The sequence below is a fragment of the Canis lupus genome, chromosome 23, assembly GCF_011100685.1.
Source record: "Canis lupus familiaris isolate Mischka breed German Shepherd chromosome 23, alternate assembly UU_Cfam_GSD_1.0, whole genome shotgun sequence".
Lineage (NCBI taxonomy): Eukaryota > Metazoa > Chordata > Mammalia > Carnivora > Canidae > Canis > Canis lupus.
This window is the reverse complement of record NC_049244.1, coordinates 37,650,307-37,666,719: the sequence shown is the minus strand read 5'-3', so window position 1 is coordinate 37,666,719 and position 16,413 is coordinate 37,650,307. Positions and strand designations below refer to the sequence as shown.

Below are 16,413 nucleotides of genomic sequence, written 5' to 3'. Positions count from 1 at the left end.
AACTGTCTATGCCATGACCTTCAACCATAAATGTCCAGGCTCTGATTTCTGGGTCTGCGTTTCCATTAGGAATTGTGATGGAGACAGACAAATTGGCGACAAAAGATGACCCCATCTGGGAAATCAAGAGGCTACCAAGACCAGAAAAGTCAGAGCACTCTGTTTAACTCAGTTCTGCCAACATACAAACAAATGGTTTTCAAAAATGAATGACATTATTTGCTCTGTTTTTATTTTCCAAGCATGGGGCAAGTATTAAAAAAATAATAACATGACAAAACCTCATTTACTTCAAATTCCAGTAGTTTAAAAATGAATAAAAATAAGCAGGCTCCTCATTAAGAGAGCTGTCAGGTTTCCAGTCTGACTGCCAACTTATTCACATAAGAGCTCCAGTGCAGAGCCAAGGGTGTACCAATCACACTCGCACCAGGCAGAGGGGCTCACGTTCCTTAGGCGGCAATCCCAGGCTCTCTAATCCACGGCCCACGGCTAGAGCACCTTGCCAGGCCCTGATGGCTGGGGCTAGTCGGGCAGGCTTCCAGTGGGAGTTTCTTTGTAAGACACACAGAGCAAGTGAGGGACCTCTCTTCTCCAGAACCAGTTATTAAACCCAAAGCCTACTGGGGCACCTGGGTGGCTCAGCTGGTTAAGCATCTGACTTCAGCTCAGGTCATGATCTCAGGGTCCTGGGATCAAGCCCCATATCAGGCTCTATGCTCAGTAGGGAGTCTGCTTCTGCCTCTCTCTCCCCTTCTGCCCCTCCCCCTTCTTCTGTGCTCTTGTTCTCTCTCTCTCTCTCTCTCTCAAATAAATAAAAACTTAAGCAACAACAACAAAAAAAAACAAGCCTATCAACACAGTTTCCCAGAGATCTTCACGGTTCTGGCTATGGCAGACAGGAGAAGCATAATCGTCTGGCCGCCTGCCTCTGGCAAGTCCCCTACCCACCCTGAGGAACAGCTGTGCCATTCCTCACTCAGAACCAGGTCCCTCATGGTATTGCAGGCTTCTAGGGCTGCTGAAAGACTAGTCCAGAGCCATGGCCAAGGCAGTAGGCTGTCCACCAGGACCAAGAACAGTGCTGGCAAATCAGGTGAGTAAATACTGAGTTTATGGTCTCTTATCACACTTCCCACTACCAACCTGAGGCCAAGAGTTATAGTGAAAAGATTAACAACCAGCATGTGTCAGACATAGGCCAATCAACTGCGTGCCTACCTTGAACAGCTGGCAAGGCCAAGTTACACCAGTGTGTACCTGCTGAAGATCATCAGCTCCCCCACCTGCCATAGTCAACCCTTTATAGGCCTGCCCTAGGCTCTCATGACCACAGTACGTGGCCAAGAGCCAGGTGAATGCCTGGGAAATGCCTGTACTACCCTTCATGTCCTTCACTGTGAACTTGAATATAGTGTCCTCTGTTCCAGGGGGACAGAAACTAGGTGTGTCTTGTCCATTCTCCTATATCCATCAACTCAGTGCAGCTGGCTGGCACCATAAACAGATTTTTAAGGAATTGTAACAACAACGAATATTTTTAAAGCCGACCGTGTGCTAAGCACCGTTCTAAGTCCTCATCAAGATATCTCACTTCAGCCTTACAACACTAGCCTCTCAATTTTCATCATCATCGTCTCAATTTTACAAATGAAGAAACCGAGGCACAGAGAGCTTAAATAACTTGCCCAAGTGTACAGAGCCAGTAATGGCAGATCCAGGATTCAAAGCTAGCCTGGCTTCAGAGTGAAGAGTCTACACTCTCCACTCCTGCACTAGTGTGAATATACAGACTCAGGTACTCCAGTATTAGGAAGTCATCACTAGAGAGAACCTCTGAAATCCACAAACCCTGAGAAATCCTTCCAGGAAGTTTCTGGTGGTGCTAATCATACATTGTTTTTGTCTCTTTGACCTGTAGAACATTTTAAAGAAAGCCTACTTTTACCCCCTAAGCAGGAGACTACCTATAATTTTCAAATAACTATGTAGCCACATTTGGTTATCAAGCAACTGCAGCAGGAATATCTAGGTTTACATAGTATTTCCCTGCTCAAAAGTTGAGCCTCTGAAACTCTCGGTGGTCCCCTGTTCCCATCTCTAAGACCACAGACTTGCTGGAAGGATTGAAGGAGATCATGGACTCAGTCGCCCATTTATATGGTAAGGTACTGCATAAGCATAATGTTTCATCACATTAGTATATTTTAACAAAATGACTGATTAAAATTTCTATACTCACCAGAATTCCATACTTGTCTATACTTCTATGGAGGTTCCTATTTATATCTCTGCACATTTTATTTTATTTTATTATTATTATTATTATTTTTTATGATAGTCACACAAAGAGAGGCAGAGACACAGGCAGAGGGGGGAGCAGGCTCCATGCACCGGGAGCCCGATGTGGGATTCGATCCCGGGTCTCCAGGATCACGCCCTGGGCCAAAGGCAGGTGCTAAACCGCTGCGCCACCCAGGGATCCCTCTCTGCACATTTTAATAACGAAGTTTAAAAGTCAGTAACTTATTTTTATAAGATGGTGTCCCTCCATTATTATTTTTGAGCTTCCAGACATCTCTACTATAATAACATTCCTCCACCTTAATCCAACTGCTTCTTTCATTTGAGAAGCATAAAAGAGTTAACAAGGCGGTAAATGCTTTATTCTAACTTCAGATTTTCCTATATTAGATGACAAAATTAGCAAGCAAGAGCTTCATTTTCTTTTATAATTTAAAAGCTCAAAATGATACGGCTGTATCTCTGAAGGCCTAATGTTTGGTATTGGATCCAAGAATGAGGGAGGTCTAGGAAAGTAAATTGTGGTTTTGCTAGTTGGAAAGACACATGTCTCCTTCTAATTGAGGGGTAGGATGGATAGTATTCAAACTATTTGTAAATTCGGTGTAAATTATGACTCTAACCACAAATGAGCAGAGAGGAAGGGAGTGTGTGTGGGGGGGTGTCAAAACCAGGTGCAATAATGCTCATCTTAGTTTATTTTTTTTTAATTTTATTTATTTTATTTTATTTTTTTTAGTTTGTTTTTTAAAGCTCTGGTTTCCACGCTCTTGATTCCGGCTCTCTCTAAGGAAGTCAGTTATACACAGAGGCACAGAGTGGTAAGCACATGACCAAGGATGCCCCCTAACATGCAAACATGAATGTATAAGTTGGGGAAGTGACTGGGCAAATAGAATTTTTAAGTTCCTACTGTTATTTGAGTTCCCCAAATTCTCTTTCCACCCCAGCACAGAGGCAGTTCCAGTGCTGTGTGTCGTGCAGGAGGAAGAGACCGGGCACAGGGTGGAGGAGGGAGCGTACATGGATGAGCCAGCCAAGAGCATGTGGGAAAGGCTGCCTCCTGGATGCAGGAATGACTCCACCAGGCTCCTCCAAGTTCATTTTTCAATCATTTTATCTTTTTAATCATGTCTCTTCCCTCCATGCTCCTCTCTTCATTACCGACTGAACCATTCCTTTCCAAAAGCCAGGAGTCTCCCCAGCCAAGGCCCAATAATGCTCAGAGCAGCCTCCCGGTTCTGGGGGTGGAGGCGAGCAGGCTGGAGTCTGTGGCTCAGTTAGATAATCCTGACCCTCCTGCCTTCTGAACTCAGGGCACTCTGTGAGTCATTCCTGGTCCACAGGTGCCTCCTCGTGGCTGCCTGGCAGGATCTGCAAGGCTGAGGGTCTTCAGCAGGCCTTAATCCATCTGTCAGGCTACCCAGCAAGTTCAAGAAAGGACCCTGGAAGGCTGCTTCTGTCAAAAGGCACCATCCTATCAGAAGGCAGCTGTCACCTCTTCTTCACCCCCCATATAAGGGTGCACAGACCCTGCCAGCTGTTTATCCTTTTCCACTCCTCTCTGCTCCCCACTCAGCATCTCAGGTATGAGGTGACTCCCCAGAGCCAAACCCCAGACCAACACCACTCAAGCCATTTCCAAAGGGGCACAACCCTCCCTTCAAAACCTGGGCTCTCCCACTTTGCTAAGGCCAGCGCCTTCTAGAAACCAGAACAGTGGGCCCAGCAAACCATATTTCAGATTACTGTGGCGGCTATTCTTCCCATCTCAGTGACTCTGCTCCTGATGGTCACTCGTCTACCAGAATGTGCGCACCTGTCCTTATCCACCAACCAAAAGCCTTGACCCTTCTGTTTTTCCAGGACCCTTGATAGCCTCCCATCCTTTTCCCTACCCACCTTGGGATAGCAGGCACCACCACCCTCTTCACCCTCTCCCTCTCTGTCTCACTCACAAACTGCAGGCATTAATTAAGCCTCTTCTAGAAAACAGATTTTCACCAGCAGTGGGAATTCTGGGTAAGAGCCAGACCCAGAGACAGAGACAGTCTGGGTAAGAAAGATAAGCCCTTGACAACCCCAAACCTGTGGGCAGTACAGGTTCTCACATCCAAGGAACACTCTGAACGCCAGCCCTTCCTGGATTCCCAACAATAGATGGCATGAGGCACTCCCACTCCGTCAGCCTCTGGTTGCACTCCCCTGGGCTGGCCTTTGACAGAGGCTGAAAAGCTGGACTTTGCTCAATGTGTCAGTGGGTCACAACCACCTCTGACATACAGAAACGTCATCGTAGAACACCAGCATCTCCCCTCCCCCCCAAACCCCCAGAGCTGCAAACCATATTGCCAGCAATGAGAAGTGGTACTCTCAGTTCTCCATGGGAAAGTTCTCTGGAGTGGACAGCAACCACTGGACTGAGGATGGTGCAATCTGAAGCAACTGGCAGGGCTCTGCAAGTGACACCTGGTCTCCCTGAGTGCTTCCTCCCATCACAGACAGGGATGAGGGATGCCTTGAGGGGGTGTGGCTTAGGCCACAGCTCAGAGGGTCTTATAGGTCAAGCTCTGCAGGCCTCATTCACTCAGCAAACAGCCTTAGGTCACCAGAGTGCCCCCCACTTCCTCACCCCAATTCTAGGATAAGGACAATTCATTTCCTTCATGGAGTTCTCAACGAGGTTAGAGACACACCTACCAGAGCCTGACCCATTAACTGAGCTCTCTGCCCCAAATAGGCATGAAAATGAGTTTCTCTCCCTTCCTCTCTCTCTCTCAAAATAAATGAATAAATAAATAAAAATAAAAATAAAAAAAGACTTTGTCTCCAGTGACATTCTGTACTTTAAAAACAATCGATCAATTCAAGGATAATGTTTTGGAAACAGAGCAGCACAATGGAAAAAAATGTAAGTCATGGACTTGGACTAGATTCAAGAGGGGGATCCATTTTTTCCCTCAACACTAGTACTTATCACTTAAAGGGTGCCAGGCTGGGTGCTGACAGAGACGGCTCCAGCCTGAAGGCACTCCTGGCCAGTGGGGCGGCGGGCAGTCAACAACTCACCACCCAGCAGTACCATGAGGACAGAGCAGATGCCCGCAGCAGTCTCTGGGCACTCAGAGGGAGCCCACTGTGCCCCTGGACGACCTTGGGCTAATGACTTATTAATTCACTCTTCAACGCTGAAAGAATACTGAGCCGATTCCTATTCGGGCTAATCAATAGGAACAAAAAAGTCACTGATCCTGCAGCTTCACAGACGCTCCGAGTGCTGGGCTGCGAGAGGCCAAGGGGCCCATCCCGGCCCGGGTGCCCCACCGCAGCAGCCTCCGGGGCATCAGCAGGGCGGGCTGGCCAGGAGTTAATCCTGGAAGCCAAGAATCCCCCACGCGTCCTTTCTCTGAAACAGGCAATTAATTTAAGCCAAGACTTAATGGAAGCCAGGAGAAGGGCCGGGGCAGATTCAGGCGCTGGCTTTCAGGCCGCGACCCATACATCTCCACCTCCCTCTGGGGAACCCGAGGCTTCTCAAACCATCTGCTTTAACCTCTCTTCCCACAGATGTCCACCGAGCACCAGCACCTCCGAGGAGGAGCAGCTGCCCAGCTCCCCGTTTGCAGTCAGGTCACGTTTACAAGGCTGGGCCGGGCAGGGTCGGCTCTGCACTCGGGTTCACCCGGGGCGGGGGGGGGGGGCGGGGGGTGCAAAAAGCTCTGCAAAAAGCGACCAATGTCCCCAAGTTGCGAAGCCCTTCCGGGCCCCGCCGGCCGTCCACCCCACGCCTCCCCACGCGTGCCGATCGAAGCCCGCACATCCCCCGATTCCACTTTTTGAAAGCCTGCGGAGAAAGCCCCCTCGCGTGCCCAGGAAGGCCCGGCCGCCGCGGGGAGGGGCCGCGAGCAGCGCAGCGACGCGGGAAACATGGCTCCGCGACCGCCCGCACCGCTCGTCCTCTAAGCAGCCACAGGTACAACCTGAAAGACCGCTGCTGCCACAAGGAGAGCCACCTGCTCGAGGCCAACTCCGTGTCTGTGCGTGTGACAAAGAGGAGACCGCGACCGACGAGCAGAAGCAACGCCGCGGGGGGGGGAGGCTGAGCCCCGCGGGGTCCCCCCCCCCCGGCACCCGGTACCGCAGCCCGCGCGGGGTCCCCGGACTCCCTACTCCCTGCGGCGCGGGGCGCGGGCGGCGGGGCCGCCCCCCAGAGGCCGCCAGGAGGCCGCCGCCCTCTCACCTGGAGGCCGCGGGTCGGGGATCCCGGGAGCGGGAGCTCGGGCTGGAAGGAGGCGCAGGAGCGCGCGGGGCCGGCGGGGCGGGCGGGGCGGGCGGGGCGGGGGCTGGAGCCGCCGGGGGGGGGGGGGGCGAGGGCTCCCGGGTCGTCGCGATGGTGACGGGGGTGCAGAGGCTCGGAGACGCGGGGCTGCGCGGAGTCGGCGGGGCGGGGGGGGGCCTGGGCGAGAAGGCGCGAGTCGGGCGCTGGGGTTTGCGGCGGGAGCGGGAGTGCAGGGGGGGACGCGGCTGCGGGGTTCGGAGCCCGCCCCGCCCCCCGCGCTACTCTCCCACCGGAGACCCTGCCCGCGCGCCCCGGGCTCCGCGCGTCCGCGGGACCCCCCGGGGCTCGATCACCCCCGCCTGCCCGCCGCGAGCCTCCGCCTCCCACTCACCTTCCTCCATGGCCCCGGCCCGGCTCCGGGCCCCGCTCCGCCGCTGCGCGCCCGCCGCCCGCTCGGCCCGGTGCGGGGGGAGGCGAGGGCGGCGCGCCCCGACCGCCCGGCAAGCCGCAGCGCCCCCTGCCGGCCCCGCGCCGCCCCGCGCCCCGCGCCCCGCGCCCCGCCGGGCGCCCTCGAGCTCCGCCCCGGAGGCGGCGATGCGGGGCGGACCCGCCCGGAGGAGGGCGCGGGAGGGTTTGCGGAGAGGACGCTGCCCCGGGAGCCCGAGCCCGGCCTGCGGAGCGCGGGGGGGCCGAGGCCGGGTCACGGGCATCCCGGGCGCGTGGGCAGCGCGCGCCTCCCGCAGCCGCACTTGGCCTCGGGGGCTGCGCGCGCGCACGGGCCGGCCTGCGCCCCGCGTCCTCGGCGGCCGGGATGCGCGCGTGCCGGAGGCCCCGGCCGCCGGGGGACCCCGACCGTGCACCCGAACCCTCACGACTCCTGCCCCCCCCCCCCCCCCCGCCTTCCTCCGGTCTCCCTTCCGGCACCGACCACATCCGGCCGCGTGTGCCAACCGTAGACCTGCAGGCGCCCGGGGCAGTCGCGGCCGCCAAGCCCCGGCCTCGCCCCTGCCCCCCTGCCCGGGCCGCGCCGCCGCGGTGCCCCCCGCGCTGGAAGCAGAGCCGCGTAACGGGGACGCCCGCGAGGCGTGTGGTTGACCCCGACGAGATCCAGCCCGGCTGGCTCATTTCTGTCCAGTGCTGGATTCCAGCTGGTGGGAAGAACCAACGTGTTTTCTCTGTGGGAGATGATCTCACCAACTATGCCTGTCGGGCTTTTGGTGCCTGTGACCCCCGTGTCCTAGCACAGCTGGCCTTGAACAAAACACACTGTGAGTGTTTCACTCCTCTTCCCTTTCAAGAAGCCCTTTCTGGGGGAGCTCCTCGTTTGGCCTCTCCCTTCCCCCGTGTACTGATGGCTCCTACACTGTAGCACACCCAGATATTCTATCCATGTCTCTGCCCGTTCTCTGCTTTTCTGTTTAGAACTGCTCAGAATTTCCCACACCAGAGCCTTCTGCTCCCACTCCCAACCCCATCTATCCCATGTGTCATCACTCCCCAGCCCATCCAGGATGCCTTCCTCCCCCTGAAGGCTCACGGTCCACTGGGTGTTTGCTTCCACACTCGGCTAGCCTGCCCTTCTCACCTCATTCCTGTGACACCCCTGCCATCCTGACTCCTTCCTGCCCCGACTGGCACACAACCCCTTCCATTCATGAAGCCAGGGCCACGTATCTCTCATGAGAAAAATCTTTTCGCTGAGCCTGGAGCATCACCCCCGACTCACCTGGTTCTCAGTCTACCCATCCCACCCAGCACCCCTCCTGCTGACTGTCCTCACACTGATTCCCGACCCGCTCCTTTGCTGGCGCTTGTCTCCCTCCACTCACATGGATTAAGAGCACATTCTGCTGTGAATGACAGACAGTGCAATTCCCACTTCCTTAAACAAATAGACAAAAAGAATTGGTTGGCTTATGTAAATGAAAAGCCCAGGCACTGCTGCCTCAGGTCTGGATTTAGTTCTAGACACTGAAGAATCCAGAGAGTCGCCATCTCTCAGCTTTGCTTCCTTCTGCATGGGACCCCAGCAGATCCAGGCTCACAACCTCACAGCAACAAGTCCAGCAGAGAAAGAGCTTCTCTTTGTCAACCATCCCACCAGGCCTTGGGCCTGGCTCTCATCAGCAGGAGTGGGCCACCTGTCCCTCCTGTTCTCCCAGCCACCGTGACCTCGAGGTAGGTTGGTTTCCTCTCCGTCTCTCAGCTGCCTTCTTGTCCCCCACAAGGGAATATGTGGGTGCTCCTGGATCCCTTCTCCGCCACAGGGGGGCAAAGGTGACAGATCCTGATGGTGATCGGGAGCCATTTCCGTGAAATATGATGCACCACCACTTCACTTTGGCATATGGCATTCTGGGGCAGAGTTCCAAAGAGGAAGTAGGCACAGGGTCTCTCTGCTTTCATCTTTCTCCTTAACCTGCTGGGATTTCTTTTTCTTTTCTTTCTTTCTTTTTGTTTTTTTTTTTTAAAGGTTTTATTCATTTAATAATGGGAGACACAGAGAGAGAGGCAGAGACATAGGCAGGGAGCCTGCTGCAGGGACTCAATCCCAAGACCCAGGATCATGACCTGAGCCAAAGGCAGATGCTCAACCACTGAGCCAGCCACCCAGGCACCCTAGGATTTCTGTTGTCATACCATACCTCTTCCTAGATCAAGACTTGGCACAAAGGTGGCCTCAGGCCCCTCAGGGAACTTGGGCATCATGTTCTCCTTAGACTCATCACCTCCAGTCTCTTTCCTCACATTGCCCATTCCCTGAGGACTTCCATGCCACCTTCCATTCTGGAGGAGGTATCCCCTTCCTCCTGCCTGTGGACTTTAGTTCTGAGTGGTACCCATGCTGTCCCTGCTTCTAGGACAGCAACACCTCATGGCTGAGCTTTATGGAAGAAGGGCTGTAAAGAAAGAAAAAGAAAAGATTCCTATGGGAAAAAAATATATGAGGAAATAATCTCAAGACCATTATTCCCATTCAACCTCTTTCCTTTGTGGTTGCTGAGGGGACAGGATGTCATCGGCTTAAAGCAGCCAGTGGTCATCTGGCCAGCACCTGGGGAAGCTGTACCAGAGATTGTAGCTGACAGAGAGGGAAGCAGAATTGAGAGGCAGCTTTCTGTCATGCCTGAAACCAGGACCTGGATTTTTTCAATTACATTGTCTAATAAATCCCCCACATCCCCCCAACAAGTTAGAATTAGATTTTCTGTCACTTGCAAGCAAAAAGTCCTGAGTACTACAAACCCATAGCACAGTGCCTGGCACGTTGGTTCCCACAGAATAGGAACTGATAAATAACCGTCGTTATAGGGATCCCTGGGTGGCGCAGCGGTTTGGCGCCTGCCTTTGGCCCAGGGCCGGATCCGGGAGACCCTGGATCGATTCCCACATCGGGCTCCCGGTGCATGGAGCCTGCTTCTCCCTCTGCCTGTGTCTCTGCCTCTCTCTCTCTCTCTCTCTCTGTGTGTGACTATCATAAATAAATAAAAATTAAAAAAAAAATAACCGTCGTTATTTATCTGATAGAGGAGCAAGTGATGCCCAGTGAAGAGTGTAAAACAGAGTAGAGATGAAAATGTGTGATGCCATCGGTTCACAGCTTTGGTCCCCACCCCTCTTTTTTTTCCCAGTCTGTTCCTTTGTCCTTTCCCCATATGTCTTGGCCCACAGGGAAACTATCCAAATTCAGTGAAAGCTGAACCCATCCATCTTATAAAAACAGTCTCAGGCTCCCCCAAGTTATGAATATTCTGCTAGGCAGCTGCCATTTGCTGAATGAATATTCTGCTGACATTTGCTGCCATTTCACACAAGCAATCCCTGCCCAGACCAAGAGCAGCCAGGAGCAGGTGCCCATCTTTAGTTCAGTTTCAATTCATTAAGCAAAAATTGAACAAATATTTGTCCAGCCGCCTTTGTCTTGCACTGAAGCCTTAGAGAAACAGTGGGCTACTACCTCACCCTTAAGGGAACTTAACTACAGGGGAAGGCAAGTAGTCTAGGACAGAAGCTGAGATAAGATAACAATACCAGAGGAGGGGGTGGGTGGTTTATTTACACCGGGTCCTAAGTTCCAAAGGTCTGCTGCCTGCAATCCTGCCTTCCAACAGAATTATACATCCATACAAAATACTTCCCTTGTGCCCACCACTGTATCTAGGTTACAAATATTATGTTTAAATTCCATTTATCATAGGTTTCAGTTCTCTGATGATTAAAGGACTGCCCGTTCACCGTAGAAACTTGGAAAAATACACAGGATGCAAAAATAAACACGGAAATAAAAAATATCCATAATTTATTTCTGTCGATGACTCTAGCACAGAATATCAAACTAGGCCACCGAGAGAGGAGATTGTCCGATGCAAGCTTCTACCTCACTGCTGACAACACCGGGCCTCAGGAGATAAATATCTTACAAAAGGCTAAAGGTCATTTCAGAGGTTCTTGCAAAAGTGTTGTACTCTCCCTAACACTTGCATATTTAAAAAAAAAAAATGCAGTGAGAGCCTCTCAGCTTCAGGGTGGTCTGTTCTCTATTATTTATGTATGCATGATTCATTTTACCGCTGCAATCCCTTCTCCCTGCCGCAGGCTTATTATATAAACCCCTTCCCCTCCTGAGAGCAGCTAGGGAGGGCAAATCCATTTGACCATCTATCTGGGTGAAATTTAATTAGAAAGGCAAATCTGGACGAACAGAGCACAAAATAACCACGTTAACTAAAAATAAGAGATGGCTCTGAACCTGACCTAGCGCCAAAAAAGATCACAAAGAACTGAAGTAATTTGTTGAATCATAGATCTAAATACTCATTTTTGTCTTCTAAACGCTGAGCTCAACTGAAAGATGTTTCTAAGAAAAAAAAGGAAACAAACAAGCACTAGATGAACTCATATGAATGTCATTTAGAAATCATAAAGGGACAACAAAGATTCTGGCAATCTATTTAATCTGCCAGTGTCTGGCACATATTTCATAAAACTTGGATGAATGGGGGCGCCTGGGTGGCTCATTTGGTTAAGCATCTGCTCAGGTCATGATCCTGGGGTCCTGGGGTGGAGCCCCGCATCTGGCTCACTGCTCAGCAGGGAGCCTGCTTCTTCCTTTTTCCCTCTGTCACCCCCTCCCCCTGCTTGTGCTCTCCCTCTCTGTCAAAAAAAAAAAAAAAAAAAAAAGAAAAGGATGAATGGATGAATGGACCAAGAGTCCCTCCCTCTCAGTTAGAAGCCAATCAGGGGACAAGAGAAAGGAGCCTGGTGAAGCTTTCTATGGTCTCATGGGGTTCGTGTTCCTGAGAGAGGTGGGACCACGTAACACCCCAGACTTCCAGTGAAGACCCAAAACAGAAAAGATGGAAGCTAGGAAAAAGCCTTGAAATGCCAAAAGAGGGGGACCTGGGTGGCTCAGTGAGTTGAGCGTCTGTCCTCCGCTCGTGATCCTGGGATCCTGGAATCGAGTCCCACATCGGGCTCCCTGCTCAGTGGGGAGCCTGCTTCTCTTTCTCCCTGCCCCCTGCTCCTGCTCTCTGTCTGTCTCACATAAATAAATAAAATCTTAAAAATAATAAATAAAATGCCAAAAGAGGGGTGCCTGGGTGGCTCAGTCAGTTGACCAACTCTTGGTTTTGGCTCAGAGCTTGGGGTCATGATCTTAGGGTTGTGGGATGGAGCCTCAGGTCAGGTTCTGTGCTCATAGCTGGAAATTCTGTACCTCTCCCTCTCTCTTCCTCCTCTGCTCCTCCCCACACCACCCCCCCACCCCGCAGTGCATGCTCTCTCTCTCAAATTAAGAAAAAAAATGCCAAAAGAAAGTCATTGCCAATGGAGAATTCTGTGCCCAAAGAACAGGGGACTAAGAACAGTCAGCTTGTCCAAAATCATGGTGAGAAAAGGGGAGATCTGGAACTAGAATCAAGGCTTCCTGAACATTTCAGGGTCCTTTTCACTGAACTAAGGTGGGTTGTTTTTTTGTTTTGTTTTATTTTGCTCCATAGATATGTCTTAAAGCACTGATGAAAAGAAAACAAGACATCTCAATATTATTTAGAGAGGAGATGAAAAAGTTTATCTTCAGTTTGATTTTTTTTTTTTTTTTGGAAATTGCATTCCAAAGCCAGTTGGGGTCACCCATACTCTCTCTCAACGTACTCAGGTTACTTATATTTTTTAACACTGGCTGAGTTGACTTGGGTTCTGAGATTCTTTGCCTCCAGCCCAGGATTCTCTGCTGAGCAACAGACAAGAACATCCAATATTTGTTCAGTGATTCCACCTGAATCTCCACAAACTCCACCATGTTTTTTTTTTTTTTTTAAGATTTTATTCATTTATTCATGAGAGACACACAGAGAGGGAGAAGCAGGCTCCTCACAGGGAGCCTGATGTGGGGCTCCATCCCGGGACTCAGGAATCACGCCCTGAGCTGAAGGCAGATGCTCAACCACTGAGCCACCTAGGTGTCCTACAAACTCCACCATGTTAAAAGGGAAAACTTTGTCTGATGTTCAACCTGGTGTTTCCTGTCTAGGGAATAACACATCAGCCACTTTCCCTAGTGTGAAAACTAGAGCTTGGGAGGCATCCCTCTCTCCCTCATCCCTACATCTACCTTTTCCAGCTCTTGTTAATCATACCCTGTTTAAATATTCCCCGCATTTGCCCACTGTGGTTCTCCCCATCATTGCCATCGTCCAAATCACACATCTGCTTTCTATCAGTAGAGAGTAGTTTGCGCTTTCTAGAATTTGACGTAAATTAAACCATACAGAATGCATGCTTTTTGTTTTGTTGCTGGCTTTTTTCACTTACTTAGCATAATTATTTTGACATTCAGCCATTCTAATGTGTGTATTTTTTTTAAAAGATTTTATTTACTTATTCATAGAGACAGAGAGAGAGGCAGAGACACAGGCAGAGGGAGAAGCAGGCATCATACAGAGAGCCTGACGTGGGACTTGATCCAAGGTCTCCAGGATCATGCCCTGGGCTGCCGGCGGCGTTAAACCCCTGTGCCACCAGGGCTGTCCTAATGTGTGTATTAAAAATTCGTTCTTTTTCTTGTTGAATGTTATTCCCTTTTAAAGATATACCACAATTTGTTTATCAATTCACCTTCCAATGGACATTTGCATTGTTCCCAGTTTGGGCTATTACAAATAAACCTGCTATAAACATTTGGGGACAAGTATTGGTACTTGTATTAGTGGGCACACATTTTTTTGTATTGGTACTTGTATTAGTGGGCACATGTTTCCTTTTTTTTTTTTTTTTTCTTTGATTTTAGGTAACTGTCTAGATATGGTGTGGCTGGGTCATATGGTAGGCATATGTTTAACTTTTTTTTTTTTTTTTTAAGTAATCTCTGCACCCAACATGGAACTTGAACTTACAACCCTGAGATCACAAGTCCCATGCTCTACTAACTGAGCTAGCCAGGTGCCCCCATGTTTAACTTTTAAAGAAACTGCCAAATTGTTTTCTACAGTGTTTATATCATTTTACATTCTCCAGCAGTATATCAAAATTCCTGCTGCTCCATATTCTTACCAACGCTTGCTACATATGATCAGTACTTGAAATTTTAGCCATTCTGGTGGGTCTGTAGTAGTATCTCACTGTGGTTTAAATTTGCATTTCACCAGTGTTTAAAGATGTTGAGCATCTTTTCATGTACTTATATGCCATTTGTATATCTTCCTTGGTGAAGTGTCTGTTCAACCTTTAACTTATTTAATTGGGCTGTTTGTCTTATTATTGGGTCATGATTGTTCTTTATGTATTTTAGACACAAGTCTTCGTCAGACATACATTTTGCAAACAATTTCTCCAAGCCTATTTTTTTTCCAAGCCTATTGTTTGCATTTTAATTTTCATAACAATGTTTTTTAAAGGCAACATTTTTTTATTTTGATGAAGCTTAATTTGTTGATTTTTTACTTCTTAGTTCTTGATTTTTGTGTTCTCTTTAAGAAATCTTTGCCAAACCCAGTGCCAGTAGGATTTTCTCCTAACTTCTTCAGAAGTTTTACCTCTTACATTTAGGTCTATGATCCATTTCAAGTTAATTTTTGTAGAGAGTGTGAGGTCAGAGTGGAGGTTGAAATTTGCATATGATTTCCAATTGTATTGTCATCATGTGTAACCATTATCCTTTCCCTATTGATTTGCCTGGGCACCTTTGTTGAAAATCAATTGTTTTATACATGTTTGTCTATTTGTGACCTCTATACTCTGTTCCATTATTTTGTATATCTATCTTTATGGCAGTACCACACAGTCTTTATTATAGGAGTTTTTTTTTTTTTTTTTAAGATTTTACTTATTTATTCATGAGAGACACCCAGAGAGAGAGAAAGGCAGAGACACAGGCAGAGGGAGAAGCAGGCTCCATGCAGGGAGCCTGACGTGGGACTCAATCTGGGGTCTCCAAGATCACACCCTGGGATGAAGGTGGTGCTAAACCGCTGAGCCACCCAGGCTGCTCGTTCTTTCTTTCTTTCTTTCTTCCTTCCTTCCTTCCTTCCTTCCTTCCTTCCTTCCTTCCTTCCTTTTTCTTTCTTTCTTTCTTCTTTCTTTTCTTTCTTTCTTTCTTTCTTTCTTTCTTTTCTTTCTTTTTTTTTTTTTAAATTTTTTTTTTTAATTTTTATTTATTTATGATAGTCACAGAGAGAGAGAGAGAGGCAGAGACACAGGCAGAGGGAGAAGCAGGCTCCATGCACCGGGAGCCCGACATGGGATTCGATCCCGGGTCTCCAGGATCGCGCCCTGGGCCAAAGGCAGGCGCTAAACCACTGCGCCACCCAGGGATCCCTCTTTCTTTCTTTCTTTCTTTCTTTCTTTCTTTCTTTCTTTCTTTCTTTCTTTCTTTCTTTCTTTCTTTCTTCTTTCTTTTTTCCAAGATTTTACTTATATAATAGCTTTATAATGAGTTGTATTTATTTTATTTTATTTTTATATTGATTGATTTTGTTACTAAGCTTTTTTTTTTTTATTGGAGTTCAATTTGCCAACATATAGCATAACACCCAATGCTCATCCCGCCAAGTGCCCCCCCTCAGTGCCCATCACCCAGTCACCCCACCCACTTCCCCTTCCACTACCCCTTGTTCATTTCCCAGAGTTAGGTGTCTCTCATGTTTTGTCACCCTCACTGATATTTTCACTCATTTTCTCTCTTTTCCCTTTATTCTCTTTCACTAATTTTTATATTCCCCAAATGAATGAGACCATATAATGTTTGTCCTTTTCCGATTGACTTATTTCACTCAACACAATACCCTCCAGGTCCCTCCACATCGAAGCAAATAGTGGGTATTTGTCATTTCTAATGGCTGAGTAATATTCCATTGTATACATAAACCACATCTTCTTTATCCATTCATCTTTCGATGGACACCGAGGCTCCTTCCACAGTCTGGCTATTGTGGCCATTGCTGCTATAAACATTGGGGTGTAGGTGTCCCGGCGTTTCACTGCATCTGTATCTTTGGGGTAAATCCCCAACAGTGCAATTGCGGGGTCATAAGGCAGATCTATTTTTAACTCTTTGAGGAACCTCCACACAGTTTTCCAGAGTGGCTGTACCAGTTCACATTCCTATAATGAGTCTTAATACTAGGTAGCACAATCCTCTGATTTTGTTCTTCTTTTTCAGAATTGTTTTGTTTTAGATCTTTTCCATTTCCATATAAATTTTAGAATCAGCTTGTGAATTTCTACAAAACACTTGCTGGGAATTTTATTGGGATTACATCAAATGTATAGATCATTTTGAGGAGGTTGAAGAACTTAATATGAAGTCTTCTGAAACATGTGCACCATATTTA

General features: G+C 48.9%; 1 protein-coding gene and 1 long non-coding RNA gene across 11 annotated transcripts in view; one reads left to right on the top strand and one right to left on the bottom strand.

The window, feature by feature from the left end:
* Positions 1-7,061, bottom strand: part of PXYLP1 (2-phosphoxylose phosphatase 1) — a 72,488-nt gene extending 65,427 nt beyond the window's left edge. The window contains exon 1 of one of the 5 annotated variants that reach the window (XM_038571064.1): positions 6,975-7,061. The gene's annotated coding sequence lies outside the window, so the exon portion shown is untranslated. Of the gene's footprint in view, positions 1-6,544; positions 6,607-6,974 lie in introns of those variants that run through there. The other 4 variants (XM_038571069.1, XM_038571073.1, XM_038571065.1 and 1 more) reach the window with 4 other exon arrangements.
* A 562-nt stretch (positions 7,062-7,623) lies between these two features.
* LOC102154628 overlaps positions 7,624-16,413 on the top strand; it is a 31,622-nt gene continuing 22,832 nt past the window's right edge. For 2 of the 6 annotated variants that reach the window (XR_005377087.1, XR_005377084.1), the window contains exon 1: positions 7,867-8,761. This is a non-coding gene — a long non-coding RNA (uncharacterized LOC102154628). The other 4 variants (XR_005377086.1, XR_005377085.1, XR_005377083.1 and 1 more) reach the window with 4 other exon arrangements.